At 43.1% G+C, this 18,918-nt stretch overlaps 1 long non-coding RNA gene across 1 annotated transcript in view; it reads right to left on the bottom strand.

The window, feature by feature from the left end:
* The window catches only part of LOC101749492, a 36,175-nt gene extending 25,925 nt beyond the window's left edge, over window positions 1-10,250 (bottom strand). The window contains exon 1 of the long non-coding RNA XR_006939075.1: window positions 9,897-10,250. This is a non-coding gene — a long non-coding RNA (uncharacterized LOC101749492). The remainder of the gene's footprint in view (window positions 1-9,896) is intronic.
* Between the last annotated feature and the right edge of the window lie 8,668 nt (window positions 10,251-18,918).

Genomic DNA, 18,918 nt, shown 5'->3' with positions numbered 1-18,918 from the left:
ACACATACAGCCTTTGTACCTCAGTTTCAGAGACCTGAGAACATCAGTGTTTAGCAGCTTGCATTCTGCATCAGATGTCTTATGAAATGTCTGCTATGAACTCATCTCTGATGTTAGTAGCGGTGACAGTGGTGCTTGTGCCATAGGGCGAGGAGTCAGGGCAATGTGCTGCTATTTGTTGTCATCTTGTCTTCAATAACTGAACATGAATAGAAGACACGTGCTTAAATCTAATGTAGTTTTGGGTCACAAACCAAAATACAGGATATACCATTTAGGCCTAAGTTATTTTTTTTTCCTCATAGGTACAGTCAAGTGCTGTGACAGATTCCTTAGAGGCTGTGGAGTCTTCATCCTTGGACACAGCCAGCAGTCACCCAGGCACAGCTGGACAGCCTGCTGTAGCTGCTCCTGCCTTCATGCAGGGGGTCTGGACTAAGCAATCTCCATGGGCTCCATCCAATGTCAACCATTCTGTGCTTCTTTTGTATGTCCTCACTTTTGTAATACTAACAAATGCTGCATGTGTTGCTTTATGTATTATTTCCATCTGTAGAAAATATCCATTACTCCTTTTGCTCTAGTAGCAATTAAGAGTCTTTATTTACAACATTTTTTTTTCTTTTTTCAAGCATACTGTGGTTTTTGGATGGAAAACAGCAGAAAAGTTCAAATTTGGCTTCCAGCTGCCTGAATCACTAATGGATCCATCCACCAGATGATGTCACCTGCTTGTACACAGGCAGATGTAAAAGAAATTCAAGACTTTGGAAGAAATTCTTCACCTTGAGAACAATGAGACACTGGCATAGGATGGCCAGAGCAGTGTGGGTACCCTATCAGTGAACTGGGTGGGGCTTTGGCCAACATGGGGAGGTGTCTGGAGCAGCTGAGGGAACTGGGATTGTTCAGTCTGGAGAAGAGAAGGCTCAGGGGAGACCTTACTGTGGTGAGGTGGGGGTCATTCTCTTCTCCTGTGTATGTGGTGATGGGATGAGAGGGAAAGGCATCTAGATGCACCAGGAGAGGTTCAGGTTAGATATTGGGAAAATTTTCTTCTCTGAAAGAGTGGTCAGGCACAGAACTGGGCTCTGGTTTTCCCAAGGAAGATCTCAAAGAATCTCAGGGTGTGACTGCTTTAGATAATGCTCAGATGGTGCTGGGCAAGTCTGCAAATCGTCACAGGAATTGCAAATCACAGTCAAAATTCTGAGGACCTGCGAGGTAACAGCATACTCCCTGATTAGTTTCCAAGCACTCAACAGAGTTAAGACTTGTAATGCAGCTCCTCCACAGTCTACTGGAGCCACGCTGCTCGGTCCAGCTGTAAAGCAGGGGGAGTAATCCATGACTCTTAAACACATGAAGGAAAATACCGTCATTATTCTGTGACTGCTGATCTCAAAATATGGAGCCTTGAGCTAATTTCCAGTCATCTGCTCCTAGCTGACAATGTTTCCATAAGCACCCAAAGGTGCACTTGGAGAGTCCTTTATACAGTCAAGCTGAAAAAGGCTCTGATTTGCAAAGGAAAGCAATCAGCAGCACAAGGAGAGCTCACTGAAATACCTGAGAGGATGTGAAAAACAGTCAGGTAACCTTTGCTGGTTTCTTGGAAAAGATGGTGTTAAAAACAAGAGACTGTTAACCTGACTGAAAACCAAAGCAAAAGTTGTTTGATGGGCAGAGCTGAGTCTTTACAGTGTATGCAAAGGATAATAAAATGAAACACCAGGAAAATATCACATCTCACAATCATGGCTGTAATAACATCAAACTCCATAAATAATGCCTGATGAATGTGTTCAATAAATTAAAAAAAAAAAAGAAAAAGAAAAAAAAAAAAAAGCAACTCACATGAACATAAATGACACAAAGCTGGAAACTATTAGGAGTGATATCAACAATTCAACAAATTTTCCAGCAAGAATGATAAAACAATTCACAAACTCCTACTGGCTAAACATGCTGTAAGTGATTTGAGGTAACACATCCCCTGGAACGGAGCAGAATGGAGATCTGGGAAGCCTTGGTGTGTCAGCAGAGTGAAAGAGTGACACAATAGCAAAGGTGGGAAAAGGTCCTTTTGTCCCCCGTTTAGGATATAATTAAGTTGGCATAAAGCAGAAATAAAGTAGCTGTGAATCAAAGTTCTACCCTTCTGCAGGGGTTATCAAGCACTGTGTGTTCTGATAAACCATTGCTACTTTCTCCTTGGTAACACGACTTTTTCAGGACACCGTCAATATTTAAGAAGTGAATGTAAGCACTGAGGCAAGAAGTTGTAATCAAAAACTTCAGATGAGTCACTGATGTGTTTTAGAATGCTGCGAACCCAGAGTGCTATAAAAACAATGCTGTACCAATGCTCTCCTTGGGTTCTATGGGAATTTTGGGAAACACGGGAGAAAAAGAGCCAAAAAAAGGAATGTCTGTACATTCTGTGGGCAGCGAAGGCCTTAAGAATTTCTTCTTCAATCTTAACAGTGGAAACTGTAGACATTCATTAATCCCACTCATTTCAAGGCACAGATACCAACGTCTGCTTAACTCAGCCATTGTCCAGGATAAATAAAACCCTCAGGTGCTCTCCTAACTTCACATCTGCTGAAATGGTCACAGGGTGACATAAGGAGGTGCAGCACAACAGCTCAGTGTGAGGGACCCCGGGTGCCCCCTGAGGATGGCAGTGCTGCAGCACGAGGTCATGCAGGGATGCGGAGAAGTGGCCTTAGGCTGCAGCTCTCCCAACTTCTGGAAATTAGAGCATACCACTGCTTCAGAGTCAGCTGTGGAAATCATTCACAGGTGTGGAGAATATGTTTTACTCACTCATCTTCACCAAGATGATGAGATGCCAAGGATGAGGGAGCTCTGCTTTACAGATCTTTAGGAAGGCTATGTTGTCACCAACTGCATGGCATCATTTAAGTCAGTTTTGTTATGGAAATAAAACACAAAGCAGTGACTGCCTCCTGGTACCTCTCACCCTTCCTTCTTGTATGATCTGCAGCTTTCAGTTTACATCAGTTGTCAAAAATGATTTTGTTAATGCTCCTAACTTTACTATTTGTCCCAGGCCACTCAATTCATACTGCCTTCATCTCACCGCTGTTCTTTGCAGCTGCTATGGAGCATTCTTATTCATTAAGTGATGGGGCAAGTTCCAAGACCAAAAAGCAAATAAACATTTAAGAATGCCTGTACCAAATTAAAATCTCCCTAATCTTTCTACTTTTATCTGTACTTATTCTGTTAATTTCATGGCTGGAACGAGCCTAACCATAAACAAAATTTCCTCTGCTGCCCATCCAAATGGATGAGACTAAAGGCTTCAAGGAAACGTGCTGAAATGGTTAAAGAAAACCCTCAGTTTGAACATCCAGCTGCTGCTCAGCCTTTCCTACATTACCTCTTACACAGTAAGACAGCGGAATCATAATCTTCTCTTAATGGGAGTGCCTGAAATCCCCAGCAGCCATTTAGATCACATTGTGAAGTTCACTTCTACGTGTAAACGGATTAATGGGTGACTTTGTGAGCTCTTTGCATTTCCAAACTCCCTTTCTTCTTCTCACTTCTCCTTTCCTATCTAAGTGCAGTACTGGGTAGCCCACTCTGGACAAAGTGCATCAAGGCAAGAGTTCTTGAAAGACACTGACAAATGAATTCTAAAAACAGATAAAAATGACTGCAGTGTTCCAGATAATGAAATACTTGGGGGGGGGGGAAATGGCTTACTTATACAATTTTGTTTTGAGAATGACTAATACATCGTTTCTATTGGCTCCAATACATGCAGATACAAATTAACACATAAGATAAGGGAAACTTCTGTTCTTCCTAAGGCTCCTAGCTGAAGACTGTGAGTTTTATAATCTTGTATGTCTCTCTGTGCATTAATGGCCTTTGTCTGTGGTTGGCTACCCAACCATGCTGGCCTCAGAAAGGAGAGTTCGGTTGTGCAGAATTTGCTTCTAACACAGCAAGAAGTCTGAGTCACCTGGGTCATCACGGCCCTCTGAGTCTCCATGGGTAGTCGCTATAGTCAATCTTCAGTGAACAGGACAGCACAAGGTAAATTGCATCAAACTAATTGAACTTTTACCAAAATAAAAACATGTGAAGGAATATTTCAACATCCAATCGTCACAATTTTCTATGTGTGTGTCACTGCAAGCTGCTACATAATTAGCACACTCATTAGTGCTCTTTTACAGCAACCAATATTGAGTGTGCTAACTGGCCTTTCAGCTCACAGTGCTGCACAACCTACCGTAAGCTCTACGCATGTCCAACCACTGTGGTGCAATCCTGCCCCTAACAAGGGAATGGTCACTGCTCAAACAGCTGATTTTTGTGGTTTTGTCTCTTGCAAACCCTCACTGTCTCTGTCACAACCAAGGCTAGAGAAGGCCACTGTCATCTAACCTGACCTGAAACACAAGCAGACACAATTTTGCTCAGTAATACCTGCAATGAAGAACATTATGAGGGCTGCTTCAAAAATAGTGCCTCCTATTTTACAATGTTGGCCATTGCCATCAGAGGTGGATGGAGGTGGTATGGCAGCAGGGGTTGGATGTTCCTGCCAGTATTCATTTGGTGCTGTGTAACAGAGGGCAGCAGAGGGGCGGTCTGACAGAACAGTGCCTCGTGGAAGTGGGGATGGAGCAAAGGGTGGAACCAAATTCCCCTGTGAGGAAAAATATGCACCCATTGACATTTATTGACATTCACTGAGTGTTTATGGAGCCCTAAGTGTGGCTGTTGGCACAAGGAGACAGCGGGTGCTGTATTTCATGGGTGGTGACAGCAATGTGAAAAATAAGATGCTGTGGATGGCCATGCAGATATTTATGAGCACAGCATGCAGAACCTTGTTCATTACTGGTGAAAATGCAGAGTTAACAGTGATAACTATGTTGAAAAACAGTGATTTAGAGCTGAGAACTTGCTCTTTCAGATTGTGTTATTGTGCTCTTTTAATCTGTTCCAGTTTCCATGGGAACAAATAGGGGCCATTACTTAGTATGCCTTGCTGTGCATATATACTTGTCAGCAAGTTCAGTAACTGCTCATGGACTCAGACAATTTTTTTTTTTTTTTTATAGAAGCTTCCAGTCCTGAATCCTTTCATCTGCAGTGCTGAAGTTGACTGCTTCTCTCAATAGCCCATGCCCACGGAGAGCATTGCACTACTGAAAACCCACGTCATGATCCTGAAGTGCATTTTCCCAGCTTGAGTTTTCAGCCTTTACATTTTGTTATGCCTCTAGCAGGCACAAATAATTGCACAGAATGTTCTTTCCAGGAATGTCTCCAGTGATATATTTCTATGATAACTTTCATTTGTTTCAGACAAAAACCATGGAGAAAATTATTACTTCTTCAGATCCAATTCTCACTGTGCAATAATCAGTGCCCCACACTGCACTCAGTACATACAAAACTGTGAGCCCAAGTTTAGCATCAACTGTGCTTTAACACCTGTCTGTTACACACAGACACTCTGATTTCCACATGTCCAGTGCTGGTGAACACAAGTGCCACTCTGCTGGCATTGTTGCATTCAGAAAGTTATCCTTTAACAGACATGCTTTTGTCCAAGGCTAATCCAGCCAGTTCCACTTCCAACTTGTCTCCCCATGCAATATATCCACCAACTTCCATTCACATTTTGTGGAAAGTAGTAAGGCTGTGCCTGAAAAGTTATCAGACAACTTGACAAAAACCTGCGTATTTGGGCTGAGACGATGTGGGAGGAAAGAAGGAATAAGCATCTCCTCATTCACCTCTTAAATGTCTCACATTGCATTTTCATGTTTCTGCATTCTAATTTTTGTAACAAAATCCATAACATTGAATGTGTGCACATGGGACAGGCACTGTATCACTAACTTTGCAGCTCTGTTGTTTTCTTCTTTCAGACCAGACTGTTCGGGCTTTGACCTTCAATCTCATCAGCCAGCTGCTGATCCCTAAATTGCTGTACTGGGGACAGCACTGCCAGCTGTCAGCTACAAGAGTCTCTTCTTCCATCAGGACCAACTCTGTCTCTGCTTCCCATACATAAGCATGAAAATCATCACACACCTGGACGTGAATATGGTCAAAGTAAAAAGCCAGCATGTCAGAGCACTCAGCTTTCCAACACATCCAGAAGGCCACATGGCCATCCAGAAGGAAGAACTACTGTTTTCTCCTCCACGTTCCTCTCTCCATTGCTGTTGGATGGGTAGTTCTTGTAGTATTTGCTGGTGACAGAAAAGTAGATAATGATGGTGATGAGACACCATTGTTCTTTTGTTTGTTTTTTGTGGTTCTTGCCATGTTGATATAACATGAGCATCACAACTGCATGTTCTTCTTGGGGAAAAAAAAACAAACAAGGATATGGATGAAAGCCCTTCAGACAGCAGCATCAGGGACAAATATTTGTGTTTCTACAGATAGCCCACCAGTGTACTTAATAGAAGAGAAGCTCTGGGTTGGCTTGTGAAATGGATGAGACTCAACTATTTTGGGCCTTTCAAAAGGGGATAGTCCTTACTTCAGGACTTTCCAGTGTAGAACAGAAGCACAGACCTGTGGAACAAATTCACAGGAACGAAAGATAGCAGAGATATCTCAAGTCATTATATATAGGGGTTTTTTTTTGTCATTATATCATAAGATCCCATTCAGAAATTCAAACATGCTGTATAAACTAATGGGGTTATTTTTTTCCCCTCTTCTTTTCTACTCCTTCTGGAAGAGGAACAAGGCACATTTATGCACAAGTAGTTTTCTTTCTTTTATTCCTCAAACTATCAAGTTTAAAGGTAAAAAAATCAAACACCTCTTACTCATGTGGCTGTTTGCATTTTGAATGGAACTCTGGTCCCCATTAGGCTCTTCATTTTCCTGCCATCCTAATTTTCTTTCTTTGCACCTGCTCCAGTTTGATTTTAAATTAGTAAATCTAATGCTATGGTAAACACATTGAAACAATGGCACAGGACAGTGTCGGGATACCATTTAATTGCATTTATAATCTGGCTTCCCATGCAGGTCATTATTTCTCAACTACCTCTGACAGAAATTCTCCCATACAACATCAGAAAGACATGCGTCAGAAATACAGTGAAGCAGTACTTGGGGAAATAATCCCCCAGAGAAGAAACAAAGACAACAGAAATACCAAAATAACAATATCCATCTATTTCCTCCTCCCCAGCTTCTTGTGCCAGAATTATCAGTATCCATCAGACCTCACACAAACAAACCTGTCTGGTCTGTAGGCTGTAACACTGCCTTCTGCTGAGGACACAGTGTCAGGTGATAACTTTGATCAGCTAACCACTGCAGACTCCATTCATTCATTAATTTGCTTCCCTCATACTAGACATAGTTCTGTAACCAAAGGTCACCCAACTAAAACAATTTGGCCAGTGCCCAGTGCAGCAGTGTAGACCACAGTTCAGCTGTATTGATGCTAAAAGTTTCTGCCTTGCCCTAACAAATTTTTTATCATCATGACTATCACTCAGACTTTTGGCTATGTTAATTTTTACATCAGCCTTTTGAATGCAGCGGAGTAGATCTCCACCTACAAAGTTTGGCAGATGCCTATTTCATGCTGATTGACACTGTGCTTGTTTCACTGACAAAGATCACTGTCCATTCTGTGTTGCTTTTAGCTGTTAATAAAAGCAACAACAAATTATTTAACCTCAGATCTATTAGAAAACCAGCAGGCAATGACAGACTGCCTGAATGAGTAGTGCAGCTATGTCTGGAGACAGGTCCACTTCAGGTATTTAAACAGTCATGCAATAGGACCATAGGACTAACTACTTCTGTGGCATGATATAAGAACAGAGTAAGTTTCTTTTCTTCTTTTCCTTTTTCCCAGTCCCACTTTAAAGCCACTAAGTCTACAACAGAAATGTACATAGCCTATTACCTACTGCTTAACCAACACACAGCAACTCAGCCCTTATCAAAAACAGATTTGTGCACAAGAAGTAACCACATCCAAGCAAGTCAGAATGAAGCTGAAGGAATGAATTTTGTGGCGGTATTCACTGATTACTGACTTCTCTTCCGAAAGAAGACTTACCTATTTCATACTATCCACCACCAAAGAGTGGAATAGCCTAATTGCCACGCTAGGACTATAATGGGAGTTAATGTTTGAATTCAGAGCTAAACTCAGAATCGTTGGCATTTTAATTCCATTTGGCTCTGGCAAGTCCTGCATTGCCTTGCATTTAATTTCATTTCATAATTATTACTTCTGGTTCCTTTGGATGTGTTTTTTTTTTTTTTTGAACAGACATTACAGAAAAAATCATGCTGTTGCTATTTGGTACTGCTTCAATTATCCCTTCATCAGCACAGTTGACATCTTTGCTAATAAATCCGTGTGTGGACTAATAGAGAAAAGCAGCACAGGCTGTATTGGTGAGGGTGCAAACACTAGGTGGTGACTGAAGAGCAAGGCAAAAAGCACACATGGTTTTGACTAAGGTTTCATAAAAATACCTCAGCTGTTCTATTTCTGCTGTGCCTGAACATCTTATTCATGAGCCCAAGAGATGCTTGACAGCTTAGTTGGAAACTCAGCCTTCATCGTCATTCATTGAGTTTGTAAATAATGACTTACACTTGGCAGCACCCAGTGCACCACAAGGTTTACAGGAATGAGTTCACACTCCATACCAAGTGTCCTACAGCACATCAAGCCCCCAAGGAAGAGTGCCCCAACGATAGCTAAAGAACAGCATTGCAGAAAACAAGGCTAGGAAGGGCCTTAGTGACCAGATAACCTGTCTGCTTACAGCAGTTAATCACAGCTAACCACTCCTGACAGACACACATCCAACCTTTCCTTAAATGCAGGCAGTAATCAATACTCCACCACCTTCCCAGACAATCCATTCTAATGATTTCACTGTCCTTCGCCAGTATTTTACTTACTGTTGCACTTTTAATCAATCTTAATGCAGTTTAAACACATCATTTCTTGCCCTATCCAGCATGAACACAAAGAACAAAATATTCCCTTCCGTACAAGAGCATTTTAAGTATTTGTGAGGAGTTATTTGTCTTTATAGGTTATGAAGACAGGTTCCAGGATCTCTGACCATGTGTCAGATGCCTATGACACACTGCTGGACTTGATGCCATACTTTCTGCAGCCTCTCCAGCCAGTTTGCAACTTCTTTGCAGAATAGTCCCAACCAGATGTTTTATCTGAGGATTTACCAAACTTAACTGAGCCACAAAATTTCTTCACCTATTCTGGTGGCAGTATTCCTCATTAAACATTGTATTAGCAGTATCTTTGCAAACAGTAGGTCTCTATTTTGTACTGGGCTTGCGCTCCACTATAACTCTCCATCTGTCTCTGGCCAACCATTCATTCCCCATCTGGGATCTCAGCACTTCATTTCGTTTCCCATTCTCTGTTGTTCACTTGTTGTCATCTCTGTACTACATCCTACAGCTTTCCAATCATTCTTCCTATTTGTCAAGAGTATTAAGAACTCTAATAATGCCTTTTACCATCTGCCATGCTTTCCCACTTTCTGCAGCTGCAGTTTTAATACACTTCTCATTTTATCCCGCAGCACATTAAAGGACACATTGAATGCAGCCAAGCCTAGAACAGAGAAACTGAACTCCCATCTGAACCATCTCACCAAATATTACTGAGGCTTCCATAGTACTGGTATCAAAGACTTCTGGCCCTGATAAGTTTCCTAGTAACCACATTTCCCTAGCTTGCTTATAACCATATTATCTTAAAAACTTCAAGCGTCCTTTCAACATATCATGTCGATTTAGCAAACCATGACAGCTATCTAGCACACCATGACAGGAAATCCATCAGCTTTGACATGACTTACTTTGAGCACCTTCATTCAGCAGTGTTCTCTTCCATCATCTTCCAGTACTCCCACTCCAATCTTCCTGTATTTTCATACAGCACAGTCTTCAATGAATCGTGGGTGAGTCTACAAAATTCAAAAATCAGAACAAAAAGTAGAATCAAATTACAGCCAAGATGATGATAGGGTTGGAGGGAATGGTTTTTTATCGTTGTTCCTTTGCCTGTTTCAAATTAGAAGGAACAGTTTTTAGGAAGCATGGCGTCAGCTGAGCAAACAGCACAGATCTATTCCAGCCAGACAGAGGAGCAGGCAGAAGCGCACTGCAGAATGGGGAATGGTGGATTCATTCTGTCTGATCATGGCACACACAAAACTTTGACATGGCAAACTCCTATCTTGAGCACATGCTGTACCGACATCAGGAATGTACTCTGACTGCTGATGAACCCAGAACTTTGTAATGCACAAAGGCACACCACTAGGCAAGTGTTGTAATCACGGTTTGATTTTGGAGCTCTCAGATTCTTACTTAACCATGAAATATGATCTGCTTTGAAACGCTGTTTTGTTTCTACAGTATTTGTATATCATCCAAAAACTAAAGAAATGTTTGTTTGCTGATGAGGACAGCAACCATTTATAGACATTCTCTTGGCCTCGCTGCATTATCTGGAGCTGGTCAGACTCCGCTCTCCTAGCTCAGCACTGGAGCATTGCATAACCCAACACAACGTGTTCAGGGGACAGCACTTGTGTGATCCCATCTGCCAAGAGAGCTGTGGAACTCCTAGCTTGTGAGTGAGGCTGAGCAGCTGGGTTAGTACTGACTTCAGGCAGCACAGCTGTTTGCAAAATTATGTGTTTTTGTAGCCTTTCAGGACAGGTCACAGGAACAGAATGCCACCACTTACACCAAAATAGCAGAAGGTAAGAAGGTATAATTTCAGCTTGCTGCTTTCAGGAAACATCTACAGAAATTAGAGATCACAAAAGCTTGTTTCATTGCTATCAGCTGCAGTGGTGATTCTGTCATCAGAAATGGAAAATGAAGCAGAGTGAGATGAAGCCCAGGTCTGAAATCCTACATATACCTCAAGGAATGCTGCACAACTCGGGGGGGGGACCTCTCACACAGAGAGCTGTGCATCTCCTTCAGCCAGGGCAGCACCCCCTGGGCTCTGCAGGCCAACCAGTGAACAGAGGGCAGAAGCTCAATCCTCAAACAATACCTGAAGCAGTTCTTACTGCCCATTCTTTTTATGCAGATGAGTAAATAAAGATGCAATTAATTCGAGGTGCCTGGTACATTGAAGAACTAGGAAGTCTTGATACCAGACAACCACAGTTGGACTCTGACAGAATAGGAAAGGAAAAACAGTTTGGCAAAACAGAAGCATAAGTGAAGGAAGGATCTCAGACCAATGATGCAGTAAGAGGACTCCTATCTTGTGGCATAGTGCTTTCACGGAACGCATAGATGAAGTAGTCCAATAGAGTGTCTTAAAAAAGGCAAGAATATTTGCATCTGTTCTGTAAGCAGCTGTCATATTATTGGAACAAGAGTAGTTCATTATATAGAATCAAATTGAATATTAATAAAATTCATGTATCTACCATCTATTTACCTTGCTGCCTTAAAACCACCTCACCATCCAAATGTAACTGCCATTTGTTTTTATAGGTGTATGCAACAGAGGCATGAATAGGATGCTGCTCTGGTTAAAGTATCTACATAGAAATGTACATTTGTATGCACGCACAGAGGAGTACATCACCATAGTCTTTAAAATCAGGTTAAAGTAGATTTGGAAATCATTTAACTACAATTGATTCACTCTGGGGAACTGGGGTACATAGAAGAAGGTGCCCTGTTACAGCATTATAACAGAGCAGAGAATTGTCTGTGGGAAGAGGTTACAAGAGAAATCATGTCATGGGGGAAGGAGAAGACACAGAATAATGCCAGCACTCCAGATCCCACAGTAGAAAACCCAGACCACTCTTTTTTTTTTACCTGCCAAACTACAGCAGATATCTGCATGCTTCTTATGCAGAGGCAAAAGGGATGGTAACAGCATGGAAAGTAAATCTAAAAAAAAAAAAACAACCAACTGAAATTCAGATGATTTCAGATTGCACTTCATCATGTTTGCAGCTCTACAGAAAAGTTCTGCCATTCAGCTACACAATACACAACTTCCTGGCAGTGCCCCCCCCTCAGCTCTGCATTGGGCCATCCTTCTGGGAATGCTTCACTTCATCTGAACAACTCATTGGGTGCCACAGTAAGAAGAAAGTCCACAACTGCAGAGTAACATCAGCAGTGGATGTGCCCCAAAAAGTGTCACTAAAGCTAGAGGTCCAAAGTGTTGTAGATGGGCCTTATGGCTACATGCTGTCTCTGCTTTTTCCTTTGGGAGCAATGAGCAAAGCATTTGAGCAGGTAAAGTCACTTTCTTACTTCTGTTCTGAAATGACAACTGAATTCATTTAACACATGAAATATGGAGCACAACTATTGCTCCATCAGGGGGAAAACATATTATGGCTGTGGAGAATTCAAACAATAAGTGGAGATTAGAGGGCCATTAAGTCACAAATACTCTTGCATAGTGATGCACTGTCTTTCGCCACAAATGCTAAGTGCAGACTATGGACTGCTCAAGAGTAGCAGATCAGTATTCTCAAAGACCTGAGAGAATCATACAGAAGAACTGAAAAAAGTAAAATTTTAGGACTACTTGTTCCACTGTTAGCAAACTGAGAAACCTCAGAGGGCACAGGTGCAATTCCAAACTGAAATGAGGGATGTTGGAATTAGGGAATATCTGGCAGATGAGAAGCTCTGCACTGCATCTGTGGATGTTCCCACAAAGACCACAGATTATTAGTATAAAGCCTTTGGTGATGGTCTTAACTTCATTCAAGCTTGATCTGTGCTGTTTATCCTGGCCTCAGGCATTTATTCATAGCCTCCATGTCCCTATGCTTGCTTATCCCTGTGCTGCAGTGACTCATAGCCGATGCTCAGCACCAGTGACACAAAGAGCTGCACTCAGTGACCTCCCAGTGAGCACAGATACACCCCAACCTGCAGCCAGGGCTGCCACTGGAGGAACACCTCACCATAGGGTGGAGGGGAACAGGGCTAACAGCAGCTGCTGGGAGCAGTGCTGCAGCAGGAAGGGCTCCTTGGCTGCTGCAGAGAAGCCCCCAAACACTTGTGCAAGCTCTGCCAGTCCCAGCCATGAGAACACACCTGTCCTCCATTTCATAGAGCAGGGATCACTCGGTCAGCCAGGCACAACTGCCAAACATTGTAAACAGAAACAGATACCATTCCTTCCTTTCCTGCGGAGAAGCCCACTTCTGCCTCCCAATGATGGGAACCCATTCTATACAACCTGGAGTACCAATTGCAACTGTTTCATCAAAACTGCCATCAGACACAAAGCCCAGTGCAGCAAGAGCAGCAATATTGTAACAGCTCAGGCTGCTACCCCGGCCCACAGGGACTGCCAGCTGAATTGCTGCAGAGAGCCACGAACAAAGCAGCAAGTGCCCAGATAGACTTTGTTGCTTGCAAGGATGCACTGCTATATACTGGCAAACTTCCCTGTTGTCTTCTCTGAGGTGTAGCAGCACTGAGGTGGAGGTTCAACAAAACCTCTGAATTATTTTACTTTCATGAAAGAATAAATCCTGGAAGGCACTGCTGGACTGTCACCTCCTATCAAAAGCTGCTGAAGAAAATGGATCTGAGCTGCTTTTCTGAAAGCATCTGTCTGATTAAGGCAGCACAGTGTGGGCAAAAAGGAAACTCCTACCTGCAGAGCTCACTTCTGATTTAAAATCAGTCCCCAGTTCATTTGTTAACAGCGGCAGTGTGATTTCTGTCTCTCAGGAGACCACATGGTCCCACTGCCATTGTCTCATTCCTTCAATACAGTGAGGCCGGAGCTGCTGTGCAGCTGCATTCACTGCCTGTCATCAGAGACATTTAGAGCTCTTCTCCTCCTGCCAGGATTTTCATTGTCCTTCTCCCATTCTTGGTACTATGATTCAGCTTCACACCAAACATTTTTCCGTATGAACACTGCCTGGGAGCCATCAGACACACCACCAAGGGGCAATGGCCAGGCTGCAGCCCAGGCTGCTCTAGGTGCAGGGAGAGCTCCCACACTGCAGCTACACACCACACTGAACACAGCATCCTCACCATGCAGACCCTGCAGGAGGGTGCTGCTGGAGCAGGCACACCCTGCCTCTGCCAAGCTCCTTGAGAGGTCTCACCCCCTCCCATCAGCTCCTTCCTGCACAGATGTCTTCTTTCCAGGATGAAAAAATGCCATCCTGAGAGACTAAGAAGCCTTTGCAGTGATGCTGGCACCTGGTTTCATGATTAGCACACAGTTTCCTGGCTTGCTCATGCTTCTGAGTTGTCCTTCAGTGTTGATGGAGAGTTCACTCTACCTTCTGGTTTTGCTTTGATTTCCTTGGTTTCCTTCCCACAGGTTTGGGATTCCTGCCCAACACACAGATCTGTTGCATTTGCCATGGTCAGACAGCAATGCCTTAGCATGATAAATACCACAGATGTACAGAATTGTCTTCCTTGTCAGCTCTATTTCTGCCTCTTTCATCCCCTGTGCCTATGAGTGCTCTGGCACAGCACTGAAGAAACAATGCAGTTCAGGTCAGGACAACCAAAGCACACGAGCAGTGTCTCAGGACAAATCCTCTTCTTCTCTAAGAAGCTCCTCTCCTACCTCAAACATCATTTAATGATGACTTTTAGAAGCCAGAACAGAATGCATGAATTAAAGAGTTGCATACAGCTTCTCACCTTTGCGTTGCAGAGCCTCCTCTGCCTCCTGTGGGCCCACGCCACCTCCAGATGGCTCCGAGGGGTCACTGCAGAACATTGCAGTATTCATTGCCGCCCTGCTCAGCTCCACAAAATTGTCTGCAGCCCTGCTGCTGCTGCTGCTGGAGGGGAGCACTTCGAGCTCCAGGTTCAAATCTATTGCATACCCATGTGTGCAGTGCCACTGGAGGGCCTAGCAGAGAAAAATAATTGTTTAATCTTTAGAGGTTGTGGTATTTGAGATCAATACGAAGGCTTCAGCTACAGGTTAAAAAAAAGGCAGCTCTACATTCCATTTCCTTGACCACTTAGTGGTGTTGGAATTTGCTTGGAAACCAGAGAAGTAAATCAGCAAGGAAATCCCTCCTGCTTTTCTCTCTTTTGGTCCAGCTCTTCTCTTTCCTACTTAATTGTAACACAGCCTTCTGTTAACATCTTCTCTTCCATGACTGACACCTAACTGGTTATAAGCTGAAATGGAACACCAGAAAGGGAACGTTAGAGTCATAGACCCATAGATTCTAATTCTCCATTTCTGGTTTTAATTTCTACTGGTTTTGCATTTCAATTTCATTTGTAGCCTACAGTCTGAAGTCAGGCTGTAACCTATGACTTATATGAACTGCCCACATACAATCCAGCTACAGAGCACGATAAAGATCCATTTCTGGACATAAGTGATTATTTCACTTTATTATTTCTCCAGCCATGCAATAGTGTGAGAGGTGTTTTCCTCTGAGCAATAACTCATCTCGCACACAACTCTCTAAAATGGTGAAAATCCCAGTTTAAGTCTGCCTACATTTTGAAAGAGCCATTATATCAGAAAACAGGAATTATGACTAACAGCCACACTTGGGATGCTGGTAACCAAAGCTCCCAATAAAGCTAATGAAAGAGCTGGCTGCCTCTCACCTCAGCTGAAGGGAAGACATTATTATACATCTTTAGGTAACAGCAGCATAAATAAAAAGCCATTGCCAAAGACAAAATGCTGCTTCGTGTGTCCTGAACAAGAGCTAACCATGGTGAAATCAGATGCTGCCAGAGGAAGCTAGCTGCTGACACCGTGTGATATTGCAGCTTTGGTTTTCTGCTGGAAGCAGTTGGAAAGCCTGAGAGTTCATTGGACCCCTGATGTGAGGAGAGAACAGAAACAGCTCTTCAGGACATGGAGTTGGCTGGAAAAATGTGCTTGGAGTCTTCTAGCTATTGCTGCCCTTCACCATGTTTACAGAAGCAGAACTTTTAGCACCTGTAAGTAGGAAGGAATGAGCTGAGGAAAGATTTGACTTCCATCATCATCTTCACCTCTTAACAGAAACAGTTCTGTAAGGCTTCAAGCACTGCCACAGACCAAGAGGCAGCACTGTCTGAAAGCAAGCTGTCTTCTGAGCACCACCACCTGATTTCTTTAGCAGTGTTTATTCCACATTCCTTTTTATCTCTCCCAAAATCCTGATATGCATGGGTGCCAAACCCATGCATATCATATTATCTAATCCCTTTCTCTTTTTCCATCCCCTTGTCTCCCTTCCATTCTCCTAATCATGGCCCTGGCAGCTGCACATGAGGCAGCTGGGAGCTGACACAGCCAACAAGCCAAGTGGGATAGATGTACCTGAGCTCATACTACATCCTCCCTTTCCTGACAATATTACCTGAGGTCTCTCTCACCTCTCACCATCACCACTGATTGCTCAGAGCTGAGGGCAGCTCCGTATCTGTAGGAGCTCTGCTGTTCAGCCACACCTGAGTGAAGGGAGCAGTGGTTGGAAAGGAACAGGGGAGTCTGTTAATAAATAGGATAAATAGGATTGAGAATAGAGAAGTAATATAATTCTACAAAACCTTCTTAGGGAGCCAGGTTAAAGAGATGTTGACAGACAGCAGCTGCTACATTCTAAGTAAAGTAAATAAAATTTAGCAAATTGAAAACAAACACGATGCTCTGAAACATCAAGAGACAACATATAAAGAACATCCATTATTCATATATTTCAAAGAGCACTGTGGAGTTATGAGATATTTCTGTTGGTCCCGAATTCTCAGACAGCCTTCTGGGCACCCCGTGCAGCTTGGGGGGCTCTCAGGACAACACAGTCAGGCTGATGTTTGGCTGCAGTCAGCCAGCACTGGGAGCTGAGCTGAGAAATCTGAACACCATGGGTTAATGATGACCCTATAGGAGTTGGCAGCACTGCATGAGTGCAAACCCAACTGAAATCTGAGTTTCAGTTACAGTTCCACATTCCCCTCTCTCCGTAAAGCAACTATTGCCTCTTTCTGCTGCACATTTAGCTCATCTTCCTGTACAAAACGACTTGTGATGCTGAGTAAGAATATGCTTTGGGCTTTTTACTAACATCTAATTGCTATCAGAACATGACCTTGCTTGGTTGGCTTTTTTTCCTTTTTGAATGGGGCTAATTATGGAACTGCAGCCCCATGGACCTTTCTCTATCCGTATAATACCAAAAGAACTGAACTGAAATCTGAGGAATGGTAAATGAAAGCAAAAGGATAACTAGTGTTTGTGTTGTTTGGTTGTCTTTTGTTTTGAATGGGATCTGGAGTAAGACTGATCACCTACTGAAAGGCCAGAGGGGGATATTTTAGAGATTGATACCTTATCAGTGCCAGTCTATGCGTAGCGAGTAGAAATACGGGTACAATATTAACTGTCTGTAGAGTTTTAATGAGCAAACAGAGACAAGCATCTCATCCTTGCCTTCCATGGCTCAGAGAGCAGTTCCAATGGTTATTAATTATTAGTAGAAATAAATAACCGCTATTATTCAAAATAGCTTTGTGAAGTACAAGATGTGTGATTTCCACACAGGCAGACTTTTTTGTTTCAAAACGTTAATGTCAGACGTGCCTTCATAGTAAGCCCTTGATTTTGATAGGGTAAGATTTAATTACCAGACTCAGTTATTTCTGCATTCGAGACTAATTGATTTCTGGAGAAAGAAGTGAAACAGAAAAGTGCTGTAGAACCAGTCTGTTATGCACTCAACATGAAGCCAAGAGATCCCTGTTTTATCATTCAAAACAGGAATTATCTCAGCAAGGGGAAAGATTTTTTCCCCCCTAGATGTTTAAGTGGTGGAAGCAAACCAGCTCACTTCCCAGCTTCTCGATGCCCTTATGCAGGGCTGAGTGTCTGGGTTAGGTCCCCAAGTTCGTTAAGTGCCCTCAAGCATCAACATAGAGGAAGAGAGAGAAGGGTACAGAGGCACCAAAGCTGGAAGAAGACCCTCTCTCACTCAGCTTTCCAGCATGCCCAGAAGGGCAGGACTTACTTTGATGATAAGGACAGGTTTGTGAAGTCTCCCCCTCCTCTGTATTTCTTTTCTGCTTTTTTTTCTTTGTTAGATAGAGCTTGGATTAGCACTTAAGTCACACAGCAATTGTCATCAAGAGAAAGGAGTTCTCTCAACTAAGCTTTCTAGACAAAGAACTTCTGCAGCCAAATGATGTCCTGCAAAACAAAGCTGTCCAAGGCAGTGAGGGAAATGGCCTGCAGCCTGCCAGAAACAGACAGCGTGCCCAGCTCTGCTTTGCCCTCCCCCTGGGCTTGCCCCCTCCTTCCACAATCTGCTCACTGCTGCCTTTCATACCAGGTTGTTTGCTTTGTGGCCACTGGAAGCTTTGAGTACTCAGTGCCTCTGAAGAGCCAGGGCTGAGATCTTAGCTGCACTGAGGAATTGCTGGGTCAAAGGTAAAGGTACAGCTCCAGTCTTTTTGATCAGTGAAACAGCCAAACTGGCATGAGCCCTGGCACAGGGTGTGACATGGGATCCCGAGTTCAGTCTATTGTAAGCTTCTAATATGGTGTGTGGGCATATATGAATTGCCTCCATGCTTTGATCATCCTTGTTTATTGGAAAACAAGATCATCTGATACAGCCCTGCTGAAATTCTTGGAACTACAGATATTGAGCTCTTCAGTAAAGGGTCAGCAAGGTTAACAGGAAAGTTTTGGCCAACAGAAGTTACCATCAGCAAGAAAATCTCACAGGTTCCCAGTCCCTTACTGGGCTCATCAGAGATACACACTTATTTTCAGGCAAGTACAAGGAGCACCTCCTCTCACAGAGCTCCTCTGACTTTGCTCTAGCACCTTGCAGCACAACGCAAAGCACAGCAATGACAGCAGAGCAGCAA

The sequence above is a fragment of the Gallus gallus genome, chromosome 4, assembly GCF_016699485.2.
Source record: "Gallus gallus isolate bGalGal1 chromosome 4, bGalGal1.mat.broiler.GRCg7b, whole genome shotgun sequence".
NCBI classification, from domain to species: domain Eukaryota; kingdom Metazoa; phylum Chordata; class Aves; order Galliformes; family Phasianidae; genus Gallus; species Gallus gallus.
Note: the sequence above shows the minus strand (reverse complement) of the source record. Positions and strands in the feature narration are given on the sequence as shown.